At 40.1% G+C, this 15,475-nt stretch overlaps 1 long non-coding RNA gene across 2 annotated transcripts in view; it reads left to right on the forward strand.

Moving 5' to 3' along the window:
* LOC103014962 (uncharacterized) overlaps window positions 1–6,516 on the forward strand; it is a 59,866-nt gene extending 53,350 nt beyond the window's left edge. For both annotated transcript variants that reach the window (XR_449842.1, XR_449841.1), the window contains exon 4: window positions 5,837–6,516. This is a non-coding gene — a long non-coding RNA (uncharacterized LOC103014962). The remainder of the gene's footprint in view (window positions 1–5,836) is intronic.
* The last annotated feature ends 8,959 nt before the right edge of the window (window positions 6,517–15,475 follow it).

Below are 15,475 nucleotides of genomic sequence, written 5' to 3' on the forward strand. Positions count from 1 at the left end.
AATGTCTTCCAAATGTCAAAACAATGCGACAATTTAGTTAGAAAACAGTCAAATTCCTGAAGTGTGTGTTAACAAGACACACAACATATATGCTTAAAAGACTAAAGTTTTACGTTTTCAACCAGTATCTTTGGAAGTCTTAAAAAGAATTTCAAGGCATTGCACCACTGTGTCCCTAGTGCCGGGGCCAGCTTCAGGGCATGAGACTAGTGCGGTCACACAGGGCACTGGGCTGAGAAGGGTCCCATGCTTAGGCTTTAATGCTTTGTGGTTGCCATCTTAAAATTCTTAACAATTTTATCTTTGAATTTATTTGTGCCTTGTAAGTGAAGTCCTCTGGGGCAGTGGAGCACGTACCATAGATCTGGGCTCGGCTCAGATGACCATGCCTGCTACCACCCTCCCTGGCGTGGGTTCTCCCCTACCCACCCCTGCACCCTGAGGGCTATTCAGTCTCTCCCTTGATGCCCCTTACCAACAGCCTTTGCTGCCCTCCAACCCTGGTGGGCATCTGTGTGCACGGAGAGCTGGGGTGAGATGTATGGCTTCCCGTGTCTTAGGATGGGGCATGGTGGCAGCTGTCCCAGTCTGATTCTGGGAGCCCCAAGGCCCATTCACAGGTGACTACCAAACCTCGCACGCACACCTGAAGACGTACCAAGCGTGTCCTGGTACAAAAGCTGAGGGGAAGCTGGAAGCTGTCTTGATGCCTTGGATACAATTGTGAACGCTGGCAAAGACCACAAGAAGTCAGCCTGGCACCCTAGTGGGATCCTGGAGAAAGACCTGCCTAGCATCAAGCTGCTCTGCTTCCTGCAGAAATGGGACACCCTGTGGCGCTATGTGCAGAAACAGAAGGCCAAGAACAGGCAGGTGGCAGAGCTACAGCTGCGGGGCCAGGCCTGGCAGGCTGTACGCAGAGAACAGAATGAGCCAGTGGCTGTGCTGAGAGGGCTTGGTGAGGAGAGGACAGCTGGGCCCAGGAACAGAAGCAGTCAAGGTCAAGGGCTCGTGGCCCAGCGTGCTGGGCCTGGGCAAGCTGCTCTCAGAACAGCCAAAATGGTGCCAGGCCAAAAGCAGTGATGGAATTTGCTGGAGGCCAAGGCCTGAGCAGTCCTCACTGCCACTGTGTCTTTGGGGCTCCCTTGGGCTCACACACACACTACCTTCGGATTCCTCCCTGTTTTCTTCTAACCTGAGGATTCTTGGCCTGCTGCCACTTGGGGAATCAGGCACCATGCTTTCTCTTTACTGGGTTGGGGTCAACACCAGCACTGTCCCTCCACCGCCAACATACACAAACACACACACACCAGGTTCCTGAGCCCTTCCTCCCTAGGACTGACGTGGGGCATCTGTTTTCAATCCCCACCCACTGCCCCTTTGCTGGCCAGTCCAAGGGCCCTCACCATGTTTTCTGCACATCCATAAGTAAACTTCCTCTTCTAAACTGTTTAAAAAAAAAATCCCTTGGAGTGGCCTGTCCATTGTGGGCTGTGACAGTGAGCCTGTGGGAAGAGAAGTAGCCCAGGAGGTGGAGTAGCCCATTGCCTGAGGGAGCACAACATCGAATAGCAAATAAAATACACCAGGACAAATCAAGAAAGAGAGTGGAAGAAAAGAATTGTCTATGTTAGTACCCTGAATGACATTTTCTTCCTGCTTTTTGAACAAGCAGCTCCACAGTTTATTGCTCACTTGCACTCACAGATTATGGAACCATCCCTGCCTAGCGCCTACTGTGCAAGACACAAAATAGGTAGTCAATGCATTCCTTCAGTGGTTGGTGAATGTAATTTTCATGAAAGAGACTGCCATTGTCAATGTGGACAATTTCATTGATCAAATAGCGAGAAATTACTTTATGTTTCTGCATCAAGGAGAATGTGTCCTTTTAAGTACAAGGTGAGGAGAGTAATAGTAGCTAGTGTCACATTTTTGGCTGATTTGAAAACTTGATAGAGTTCTTGTTCTTGTCCTGTATTAGCCATTAAAAAGGCCAAGATCCAGGACCATGTTATGCCTAAATTCAGCACCTTTTACTCTTGCTTCATTGCAAGAATATTAAGGAACCCGACTTATGGAGCTCAAATCATTTTTTCTTCAAATAATTCCAGTTTTCTGTCTCATTCTAAACTTGACTTTTGTATAAGACTTGGAAAGAAATTTCAAAAATTTCTACCAGAAGAGCCATCTTTAAAAAGTAAAAATCTGGAGACTTCCACTTCCGGGAAGATGAAATGTGCACAATTTTCTCTATTCCTTCCACTAAGTGCAATGAACATTATACAATGGACATTATATATAAAACAAATGTAAGAAGTATCTGAAAGATGGAGAGATAACAGAAGACCAGGCAGTGTCTTCGGGACCCGAGGAATGACACAGGAGCAAGTTCTCTGGATTTCCTTCTTGCCTCAGACTAGAAACTGAAGAAGCTGACAACCCAGAAATCCAACAGGTACAGACACACAAAAAAGTTTCAAGAAAAACCTGCTTTCTCTACCCAAAGAACTAGGAAAGGGACAGCCAACCAAGAAAGAAACCTTTTAGACAGTAACACTCTACTGTAGCTACAGAAAGAAAACAAATACTACAGAAAGAAATACTACAGAAAGAAAACAAAAAATGAATCCACCCCCATCCGTGCCAACTAAGGCTAAGTGGGGATCCTAGACTTCCATGCTCATGAGACTATACGGAGGTGCTCCAAACTTCTGCCTGGATAGTATCAGAAAGGACCAAATAGGGAGCTGGGACTTTGGTCTATCTGGTAATGATACCCCCGCATCCCCTCCCATGTCACTGAAGAGAAAAGGGGAATCCTGAAGTTTCACTCCACCCAGCATGAATGAGATGACCATCCCTCTCAACACTGGGGTGGTATCAGAACAAGCCTCAGTGGAGACTCAACACCTTCACCACCACGAAGCAGTAATAAGCTATCAGTGGAAACCATGTGGGGAGCTGGAAATCCCACTCATGTCCAGCAGTAATGAGCTCCCTACCTAGGGGGTCTACAGAGGCCACGTGGCAGTAATGAGGTGGCACCCTCTTCCCCTGCCAGAACAGGATCATAGAAGACCAGCTAAAACAGAAAGTTTAAATAAGATCCAGAGTCTCATTTCATGATACACAAAGGTCCAATTTTCAATAGAAATTTATTTGCCAAAGTAAGAACCAGGAAGATCTCAAAGTGCATGCAAAGAGGCAATGAACGGATGCCAGCACTGAGATGCCAGACATCTTAGAATGAGCTCATCATGATTTTAGAGCAGCTCTGATAAAAATGTTTCAGTGAAGAATGAAGAACATGCTAGAAACAAATGAAAAAATAGACTCAGCAAAGATATAGCAAACTTCAGTGAAGAAGTAGACGGCATTAAAAAAACACAAATAGATATTTTAGAGCTGAAGAATATAATAACACCAAAATAAAAAGACCAGTGGATGAGCCAGGAACAGAATGTAGAGGACAGAGGAAAGAATCAATGAAATGGGAGATAGAATAGTACAAATTACTCAGTCTAAGAAAACAGAGCAGAAAAAAATAATAAACAGAGCCCCAGAAATTTAAGGATTATAACAAGAGGTAAACATTCATACCATCAGAGCCTCATAAGGAGAGAAGAATCAGACTGGGACAAAAAGTACTCAAAGAAATAATGGCTGAAAAATCCCAAATTTGGTAAGAGATATAAACCTACAGATTCAAGAAACTGAAGAAAACTTAAATGGGATAAACCCAAATATATTCATGGCAAGACATATCGTGCTTGTTCTTCTGAGAACTAAAAGCAAGGGGAAAACATTGAAAACAGCTAGAGAAAAAAGAGCACCTTTACAAATAGGGGGGAAAAGAGTTTGAATGACTGCATTACTCATCAGAAACCATGGAGACCAGAATATAATGGTATAGTATATTTCAAGTGCTAAAAATAATAATAATAAAATAAAAACTCAAGCTAGAATCATATGCTGAGTGAAAAAACCTTTAGCAATAAATGAGAAATCAAGACATTCTCAGATGAAGGGAAACTGAGAGAATTTATTGCCAGCAGTTCTACTCTAAAAGAATGCCTAAAGGAAGTTCTCTAAACAGAAAGGAAATGATTAAAGAAGGAAATCTGGAAATTCAGGGAAGAAGTAAGAACATGATAAGCAAAAATATGGGTAAACTCAATTTGGTTTCCTTCTTCTCTTGAGATTTTAAAATTATGTTTGATGGTTGAACCAAAAATTGTCATATTACCTGATGTTCTAAATGTATGTACAGGAAACATAAGTACAATTATATCATAAACAGAGCAGGGTAAAAGGAGGTGAAGTTTCTATAGTTCACTTGAACTGGTAAAATGATGACATCAGTAGACTATAAGTTATGTAAATATAATTTAAAACCTAGAAAAAATACATATTATTGTAGTTAAATAGTGAGTCTTGAAATCAGACTGATTCCACCCACTTTCTTTGATTCCTGTGGTTTACTTGTATATTTCTCTCTCTCTAATATATATATATATATACCCCAATCTCCCAATTTATTCCTCCCCCCCTTTCCCTCTAGGTAACCGTAAGTTAGTTTTCTACATCTGTGACTCTCTTTCTGTTTTGTAAGTAAGTTCATTTGTTCTGCATTTTGATTGTGTTGATGTCCGTATTCCGGTTGTGATATTGTGCTATAGTTTTGCACAATGTTATCATTGGGGGAAATGGGGTAACGGTTCTCTCTGTATTATTTCTTATAACTGCTTGTGAATCTTCAATTATCTCTACATAAAATGTCTAACTTAAAAAACTAAAAATATTAAATCTTAGATTTATCAACATCTAAGAAGGGATAGATTGGGAGTTTGTGATTGACATGTACACACTGCTATGTTTAAAATAGATAACCAACAAGGACCTACTGTATAGCACAGGGAACTCTGCTCAATACTCTGTAATAAGCTAAATGGGAAAAGAATTCAAAAAAGAATAGAAACATATATGTATAACAGAATCACTTTGCTGTACATCTGAAACTAACACAACATTGTTAATCAACTATACTGCAATATAAAATAAAAATTAAAAAGAAAAGAAGGAAGGAAGGAAGAAAGGAAGAATGATAGCCACTGCACTAAACAGATTATGCTTTTCAACAATTAGGTTCATTAATACCTCAAGAATTTTGAAAGGTAAAACCTTACACCTATGTTTGGTATAGGTTCTTTCTGTCTTCAAGTGCTTCTAACATAATGAAGTGAAAAATGGAGTAATGTGACCAGAAAATCCTTGATCTAAAAATAATCATTTAGTATTTCCCCAGAAAACAATGAAATGAAAATAGCCTTGGTTCAATCAAAGTCACTGCAAAATTGCCACAAATCAAAAGGTAGTGAAAATCAGAGTGATAAGCAAACCTAGGCAGAGGAATTTTTTGGACAATACTCTATGGTCATGAAAGCGTTAATGCACATTTTTAAAAACCCTAGTTCACATGCTTATCTACTTCCCAAAGACCTTTGCATTCCAGTATTTTAATATATGCCTTGGGTGTTTATTAATAGGCACTTTGGAAAATCATTCAGGCCACTGGCTTCCTTCGTTTTAGTGACGGGAAACAGTAATTTACTAAATAGCAACTCATAATGTGAAAGAGTTAATGGAAAGACTATGTTATGCATTTTGATAATCTACTTCAATAAATATAAGCACATAATGATGATTATTTAGAAATATAAGCAGCCAGAGTATATCTAAATGAAGCCATTATTTACAAAGTTGGGGCCAGTAATATTTTTCCACGTATTATTAAGATGAAAATGATTTTTTTTTAATCTTTTTATTCTAGATTGTTGGTCATTTAGAATTAAGAAGAAAAGAAAATCATTTCTGAGGAAGTCCAGACAAAAGAACTTGGACTAAGGATGATTATAGCCGTTGTTTACCCTTGAAATTGTTCTGGGTATTAAGCTATCTATATTCCCTCTCCTTTTACTTCATTCACAAGGCAAAGCATTCCCGGCATCACAGTGTTGGTGAGTCTCCTCTGCTTTTGCTGCATAATAGTTTCCCAGTGAGAAGGGATATGAAACGTGGCAGGGGTGAAGGAGACATACTACGAGACCGTTTCTTTCTTTTCATTTCCTGGAGCCAATCTGAATGAAGACCCAGAGAGGAACGGAAGAAATGGAGCTGCCAAAACCAGACAATGGGAGAAAGAAAGTGAGGAGATGAGAAGAACGGGCACCAAAAGCATCCTGGGATGAGCATGAGAAGAAGCTGGAGATTTGTCATTTTCATTGTTATCATTTTCTGTTGTATTTTAAATCTGAGAGCTTTTATGGAGGAAGTATACACACTTTTCATATAATGGCTTAGAGGAAATTTATCTTTAGTTTAATGCACCTGTTCCTCTTTGGACTTTTTTGTCCATTTATTCCTTAGCACTGAAAAGATTCATAGGCAAAACAAAACTATAAGTGCAATAGCGAATTCTAATTATTTTTCAAGTTTATTCAATTATTATAGCCATGGAATTGCTATATATTTGTATCCATCTTTTTGTTAAATATATAATCTTAAATTCAATATTCACTAACCTGCCTAATTTACCAGTTTTTCTTTTGAGCTTTCTGGACTCCGTTTTTGTACTTCTGGGGCCTGAAGTTTGCTTCTGACAAGAGTGTTCCTCAATCTAGTAAAAGTTAACCATTTGCCCATAACCATGGATCAGCCATGGAATGATTTGTCCTTGATGATGGGGTCTTAAACCCCATCACAGTCATTTCTACCTTATGTAGGCTTAGAATCTCATTGAATTTCCTCTGATGCTCTGTGGACCGCCCTCAACCTCTTGCTCCAAACAAGCCAGTCCCAACCTAGTGATTATTAGCCAGCAGTATCACTGAGTGTGAGACTAACCCCTAAAAAGTGACTCTATTTAAGTTCTTTGATGATGCTTTACAGAGGCTGGAAGTCCAGAGCCCGTGCTCCACTGACCCCTAGGACTGAAGGAAACTGGTAGAGGTACTCTGCAAGGAAAAGACAAGAAATGTATTTGTTTCCCCAAAGAGTCCTTGGAGAAGACAGGAAGGTCTGGTGCGGATTTACAACACCGCAAAATCTGCTTTTTGCCTCTCTTTCAAAGAGGGCCTGGGACAGGCATTCTCTAGACCTGCTCCTCTTCCCTTTGCACCCTGCTCTCTGTGCCAGGAGGTTGAACCACGTGGGCTGCATCAACTGACTCCGCACAGACAAATAGCTGGGTTCAGCCAATGGGGAAGCTTGGCAAGGGACAAAGAGAGAAAAATGAGGTTAGGGCAGAGGTCCCCAACCTTTTTGGCACCAGGGGCCGGTTTCGTGGAAGACAATTTTTCCCTGGACTGGGGGGTAGGGGGAGATTAGGGGGATGGTTCAGGCAGTAATGTGAGCGATGGGGAGCGATGGGGTGCAGCAGATGAAGCTTTGCTCGCTTGCCTGCTGCTTACCTCCTGCTGTACAGCCTGATTCCTAACAGGGGTTGGGACCTGTTAGGAACCCTGGGTTAGGGCACCTATTCCCCTGGTTCCTTCCTTAAGAGGTTGCCTCAGGCTGATGGTGTCTCTTGACGGAACGTCACTTCTCCTCTCCAGGACTCTTTTCATATATACCTAACTATTCTTCTGTGTTTCAAGAATTCCTTTCAGTCGTGATTCCTCTGGACTAGGTGTTAAGAAGAGCCGACAGCTGTTAGTCCCAGTTTCTTCAACCAGGATTCCCTCCTCCCTTTGGTTTCCCTACATTCTGCGCACACCGAGTGAATAGTCTTTTGGAAAAAAATCTACAAACACTAAATGCTGGAGAGGGTGTGGAGAAAAGGGAACCCTCTTGCACTGTTGGTGGGAATGTAAATTGATACTGTCACTATGGAGAACAGTATGGAGGTTCCTTAAAAAACTAAAAATAGAGCTACCATACGACCCAGCAATCCTGCTACTGGGCATATACCCTGAGGAAACCATAATTCAAAAAGAGTCATGTACCACAATGTTCATTGAAGCTCTATTTACAATAGCCAGGACATGGAAGCAACCAAAGTGTCCATCAACAGATGAATGGATAAAGAAGATGTGGCACATATATACAATGGAATATTCCTCAGCCATAAAAAGAAACGAAATTGAGCTATTTGTAGTGAGGTGGATGGACCTAGAGTCTGTCATACAGAGTGAAGTACGTCAGAAAGAGAAAAACAAATACCGTATGCTAACACATATATATGGAATCTAAAAAAACAAAAAATGGTTCTGAAGAACCTAGGGGCAGGACAGGAATAAAGACACAGACGTAGAGAATGGACTTGAGGACACAGGGAGGGGGAAGGGTAACCTGGGACAAAGTGAGAGAGTGGCATGGACATATATACACTACCAAATGTAAAATAGATAGCTAGTGGGAAGCAGCAGCATAGCACAGGGAGATCATCTTGGTGATTTGTGACCACCTAGAGGGGTGGGTCAGGGAGGGTGGGAGGGAGACGCAAGAGGGAGGAGATATGGGGACATATATATATGCATAGCTGATTCACTTTGTTATAAAGCAGAAACTAACACACCATTGTAAAGAAATTATACTCCAATAAAGAAGTTAAAAAAATAAATTTTTAAAAATTAAAAAAAAAAGGAAAGTGGTGGGACATGATTTGCACCAAACCATTCTGTCTCCAGAGCTTGGGTGCTGCATGAGCACCCATAGGTGGGTGCCTCCAGAAAGGCATGAGGGTTGCAGTTTTACTGTTCCTTCAGAAGTACTGGGTCTGATAATTTACATTTTTTGCTAATTTAATCTATAAAGAGTTACCTCGTTTTAATTTGCATTTTGTTGATTAATGATGAATATTTATTTCCGTATGTTATCCCTAGCTATTTGTCCTCAGAAGAGATTGTCTTTTTGCAGTCTTTGACTATTTATCTATTGAGGTCTTTGGGTACTTTTCCTATTTTATGAGGTCTTTATGTAATAAAATGTTCTTAGTTACATGCATTTCAGTTTTTATTCTATTTTCAGACACAAAAATTCATATATTTTTTCTTTGTAATTTAATTCATTTAGAAAAGGTTGTTTTATTATTAAAGACGTCATTGAAATGTGTTTATTAAATACATAGAAGGAAAGGAAATAAAATAAAGCTCCCTTAGAATCACGCCAATCAGAGATAACCATTGTTCCCAGTTTGAGCTACTTTCCTTCAAACAGCTCTGTATTTCTTCTCACTGTTTCTTTTCAATTCATTTCTTCAAAGGTATGCCTGATATTGCTATCGACCCGGGTTCTTGGGCTCTTTAATCAATAGAAATTGTTAAGAGTCCAGAGGAGAAATTCAGGCAAGGCTTTATTAGGACGAGTGGGTGAAAACAATAACAGGTTCCCTTGCTCGCTCCCTGGGGGGAGGGGGAGCTGGTCCTTTAAATGGGGTGACGGTAGGTGTGGACCTGTGGGTTGGGCTGGAACAGTGGCTTAGGTGGTCTGCCCATCCCCTTGGTGGTACCATGTGCAGTACCCTGCTTTTGCTCCCAACACCTCAGATGTGGCAGCTGGGTTTTTGGCCTTTTTTTTTTTTTTTTTTTAATTGGAATATAATTGCTTTACAATGTTGTGTTACTTTCTGCTGCACAATGAAATGAATCAGCTATATGTATACATATATCCCCTCCCTCCCACCCTCTCCCCCATCCCACCCATCTAGGTCATCACAGAGCACCGAGCTGAGCTTCCCGTGCATTATAGCAGCTTCCCACTAGCTATCTATTTTACACATGGTAGTGTATATATGTCCATCCTAATCTCCCAATTCGTCCCACCCTCTCCTTCCCCCGCTGTGTCCACATGTCTGTTCTCTACGTCTGCGTCTCAATTCCTGCCCTGGAAATAGGTTCATCTAGAAAAACGGTACAGGTGTTTTTGTATCTTGTTCATAATTTACCCCAACTGCACATGCACGCAGTTATTTTTAGTCCCTTATAGTTTCATAGTTTCTTTGTATCTGTTGCTAGAGGAGACGTTTGTCCAGGTGCAGGCCCTGCAGCAAAGGGTCCCCAGTCCCAGGTCCCAGCTTGTCTCAACTTTCTAACACAACGGGAAAATGTGTTTACTAGTTTGAAGAACCATAACAACATACATATATGTAGCATTTTATATAGTTTACAAAGTGCCTTTGGACTTAAAAAAATACTCATTTGACCTCATATCATTGTTATATTTGATACCATTTCCCCATTTTATAAATAGAGATATTGAGATAAATTCACAAGGTTTTATACAAAAATGTAAGTGACAGATGCAGAAATATAGCCCAGCTTCCTGAGAAAAAATATATTCTTGAAAATTATATCCTATGGTAATATGTAATATAAATGACTGGTGGGGGGCTCTGAGTCCTCATTCCATTGATGCAAGCAGCGTCACATGGTGTCGGCAAATGGTGTAGTTAAGTACGTATTAACAGGAATTAAAATGAAGGGAAGCAACACTCAACAAAGAGTTGATTATTTGTTACCAACTATACGTATTGGATCAGAAATCTTAGGGTTCACAGAGTCCAATTTGTTAAATGAAATTTGCTATTTTTATGTTATATGTACATAAAATTTTCCACTGTAAGTCTATTTATTGACTGATTTTATGATAATTTTGGTCTCATTGTGAGATCATTTGAGATCATTTGATCTCATAATAATAAGAGGAAATGTGAAAGAAAAGGTCAGGAAGGAAGAATATTGCATGGACAGGAATGAGAGGGAAATAGACTCCATCTTCATACACTTGACCTTGAGAGGAGCCTGCCTGCTTACGGTAGGGCACCTGCACAATTGCACCTTAGCCCCCTTACCACAGAAAGCAAGCTAGCCTCTTCCTAGACAAGAAGGCACCCTCTGGGTTCTCAAATTAATCATTGTTGGGAAATGCAATCTTAACCTACAGCCTCCTTTTCTCTGCACCATTCTTCCTATTTTGCTCTAGTATTTTAAACCTGGTTGTTGGTAAGTTGCTCTTGTCTCTACTACAGAACCATGTGTCTTAAGCACACTCAATGTGAGGATGAAAGTGAGTCTTTGCTTAATAAATAATACCATGGGGAACAATGTTTCATATGGTTTGAACAGCAAAGACTAAATCCCTAACTTCTCACTTCCATTTTTCACAGAAAGATCATGTCGTGCTCTGGGGAAGGAATTCTAAATTAGCCCATTCTACATTACCTTCCAACAACATGGTTGATACAGGGCTTGCCCAGGAGAACATTGAGAAGTGAAAGGCATTGTGTGACTTATCCAGCAGAAATCAAAGAGACAGCCTCCTTCTGATACCACTATGGTTTCCTGCACATCCCATGGCAGTCTTAATGCCTCTAAATCTCTCTTTCTTCAAATTGTAATACCATCCTAGTGGGTCATTTATTGGAGTAATTACCCCATCTCTTCCTATTGTGATATCATAGGAAAATACTTAGCTTTCCAGTAGTCGCATTTTCTATGCTGTATCATATCATAATATGAGTTAATACTTCCTTTTGGCTAGTGTTTTTATTTAAGAAGCAAAATTTCTACTTTAAAAAGAATTAGAGAGGATCAGTTAAAAAAGAAAGACTAAAACATTCTATGTCAAATGCCATACCAAACACAATATAAAATAGAGAGCCACAGTCTTTGGTTCATTTATGGCTGTTAGCCCTGCTGATTATCCACAAAATGTGCATATTTGATGTCTTCTATTGAATTGCGATACATGGTTTCATATGACAGCAGAGGGAAATGACTTGGAAAATACAAAAAAAGTATAGAGCTTTAGAACAACAGCTTAAAGCGTTTAATGAACTATAAACAGCTTCCACTGTTTAAATGTCTATGAGCAGTGCAATGACAAAGAACAGCAAGGAAGGAATAGAAGACGTGCAGCTTATAATTAGCGCTATTAGGAGTACTAAAGTGAATCTAGAAAGCAGCTAGTAAAAGTGAGCTGCTCACCAAACCTTACACAAAATGCATACTCGAGGGTGTGTCTACACTAGCCCTTTAAAAGGAAACACATTAAAGCACATTTATATCTGCTTGGTGTCAGCATGTAGGCAACAAAAATGCATTACACCCAGAGAATGCTTTCTATTATGTGCAATAACATCTATATTATACATCACAATGATGGGCATTATTGTGGTGTCACTGCCGTAGCTTTCAACATTAACACTATGGGAAATGGACTCTTTCTGAGTACCTTAAGCTAAAAAAAAATGCTTGGTGGAAAACATAATGTTCATCAGTGAATTCGTGTCACTCCTAAATGAATTGTATTTGTCAATAATGCATAAATGTGCCTAATGTAGGTATGTCTAAGGTGTATCACTTTTACTTTTATACTCGGGAGATTTTGAGTAACTTCATTTATTACAAATGAGTTGTTTTAGGGTTCTAGAGAGCTCCTTGGTGTTGTTAATTATAGTGTGACTTGGAGCCTAAGATGAGCCCTGTGTGAAAAGGAACAGACAGGCTGTGCCAGAAACACGTCATCCCCCTTAGAGTGCCCATAACTCATAGTGTCCGTAATAAAACAAAACAAAACAAATGAACAGAAACCACTGCACAGTCCTTGTTCAGACCCAGTTATCTTACCTGCCTTGAAATTACTCCTTCACCAAAGTCTGTTAAAGCACAGGGTGTCTGCAAATGGCAGTGACAAAATTCAAATATGGGTAAGTTCAAATATGGATAAGCTTTTTTCCTACTTTACCAAAATCTGTCTTTATTAAAATGAACAAATCATTAGAGCACTATCCCAAACGTAATGAACGCAGGCTGTAACTTGCTCAGCTTGCCCATTGTCAACTAGGCAAATGCCAGCAAGAGTGCCATTCACTATCCTCATGATTGCATGTCAGCAAGAACCCCTCTGTACGTGCAAAAGTTATTTTAGCAGAAGACAGACTTTGAAGATTTCAGTGCTTTTAGTGAACTGGTGTTTTCAGTAAATTTTTCTGAGCAGCAAGGAACAAGAATTTTTTTTTCAGAAATCTTAGAATTGGATATAAACATTGGCAGTAGACACAATCAATACATATCATACAATTTCTCAAATGAAAATGATTTCCCCAATACAAATTCCTTTCCTACAGACATTCAAACACCCTGACCCGAGATCGAGTCTCAATCCTATAATCTCATGACATTACAGCTGGCCAACAAGAGGGGTGTCAGGTCATGTGCAAAAGGAGGTGAGGTGAGAGGCAAGAAAGCAAAGTAAATCACTGTTAACTTATACTGAAGGAGAACTTCAAGTAAAAGGAATCCGCTGCCTGGAGCTCTTGAATGGTGACCATTTATTTTGATATAAAAGATCTTTGATTGATCACAGTTGAGTTCCCTAAAGCCTTTGTTATTTGAAAGAGGGGGCTGGAGAGTCTATGACGTTGGCCTGAATCTTGTTCTATTTCTAACAAGCTGTGTGGCTTTGCACGTGGACTCAACCTCTCTGAATCTCAATCTCCTCTTTTATATAATGCAGATTATGTTATTCAGGTCAGAGGTTTTCATTAGATTGATTAGAATACCTACCTACCTACCTACATATATAATACATAGAGTATCAATAAATTATAGTTCATCTCCTCATCCATGGTTCCTAAGGCTAATTATTCCTAAAGATAATAATGCTTTTTTTACTGTCTTTATTGACCTTAGTGACAAAATCAGAAATTGTCTACTCTTCTTCCAGGAAAAGAAAATTCTATTAAGAGAACATGAGGACGTGAACTTGACTCAGCTAGAGGGAGGAGTGCAGGGAGAGGGGAGACAGCACAGTAGGAGAGCTGTATCTTCTGCTGGTTTTTCTGTGCTGGATTTTGGAAGAAGTTCAGATGCCCGTGTGTGAAAGAATCTATAGCACTGGGTACTACTGTAAAAGTATCCATAGCTCTCTAACAACTCTGGAATTGACTGGGTTATGAGTAGAACTTGGATTCTATTATTCTGTAGGCTTCAAAAGCAGCTCAGTCCCATCTTGACCTCATCTCCTTTGGCTATCAGTCCCTTGGTTTAGTAACGCTACCCTTTCCCAACCTCTGCTGCCCTAGCTCTTATGTTCTCTCTTGGAAGTGAATTCCCCTGGGTCTCTCATATAAATTATCATTCAAGCTAGGACACTTCTGAGAGTGAATGGGGATGCTATTAATAATTACTCCAATACCAAACACATAAGTCAGAAGTACACCCAGCAAACTGATAGAGGCCATGGGTCCTGATAGATGAACTAGATTATGTTTCAGCACTGTTTGTGAGCCACAGGAAGAATTAAAAAGGGTATAAAGCAAAGTTTAATTCTGGTACAGTTTAACAAATATGACAGAGTAAAAATTGTATACTGAAATATGATATAGTCTAATCTATAGGCATATGTAGTTGGACAGCAAAGGGTCTAGGTCCATCAGAGAAGGTAGGAAGTAATCCTTGAGTCAACTCTGGAGGGAAGAGTGGCCATGAATTGGCAAAGAGATAGTTTTTTGATGAGTGAACTTCAATGAAGGATGAGAGAAATAAATTTGTGTTAGTCTTCGCTCAGGTTCTCATATGAAAATTTCTAAATTTTTACCAAATTTCTCAAGGATGTTGTCTTTGCCCCCATCCCAATGTAAAGGACTAGCTTTTATTTTAGAAAGAAAAAAGCAGGCCATAAGAAGGAAAATTTTCTTCTCCCTAACTATGTAGATATACTGTGATCTATACTCAGACTCATCTTCTCTTCCATCCCCTAGAAAGATCTGCCTCTCCTTTCGTTCATGACTTCTCCTTGGTCAAATCCATCCCCTCTCATCTCTTCCATATTCGCTATAGCTGTATCATTTCTTTCCCCTCCCCCCTCTATTTTTAGCCTCTCCTTCTTTACTGGATCCTTCTGAGTCCTTCTCTGCTATTTATAAACATGCCTAAGTATCCCTCTTCTTATATATAAATAAAAGAATCCCTCCATTGCCCATGGATTTTCTCACAATGTGCGATTTCATTTCATTGTGATGCTCTTTCAAGAATATTCTCCTGTAGATCTCTGTATTTCCTCCACATGTTACCCCACCAACAGCCCAGCCCCATTATTCACCATACCATAAACACTGCTCTGGAAAAAAGTCTCAAATGCACACCAACTGGACAAATGCAAAAGCTACTCTTCCCCTGTCCTCGATGACTGGATGGTCCAAAACCCCTCTGACCACCTCCCTCTTCATGCATCTCCATTGTTTCTCAGCTACTCATTCTCTCTCTGTTGCTTCTCTTCAGCCTTCTTCACTCATTCCCATGTCTGCTTAGGTCTAAAGGCCCTCTAGTGTCTTGTCTTTACGTGCTGTCCATCTCACTCTACACACTTTCTCAGAACAAGTTCATGTCCTCCCTGACATTCAGCTACCACTCCTGTCCTGGTAAGTCCCGAACAAGCATCTACAGCCTCCATCTCTCTTGAGCACCAG

This window comes from Balaenoptera acutorostrata, chromosome 17 (assembly GCF_949987535.1).
Source record: "Balaenoptera acutorostrata chromosome 17, mBalAcu1.1, whole genome shotgun sequence".
NCBI lineage: Eukaryota > Metazoa > Chordata > Mammalia > Artiodactyla > Balaenopteridae > Balaenoptera > Balaenoptera acutorostrata.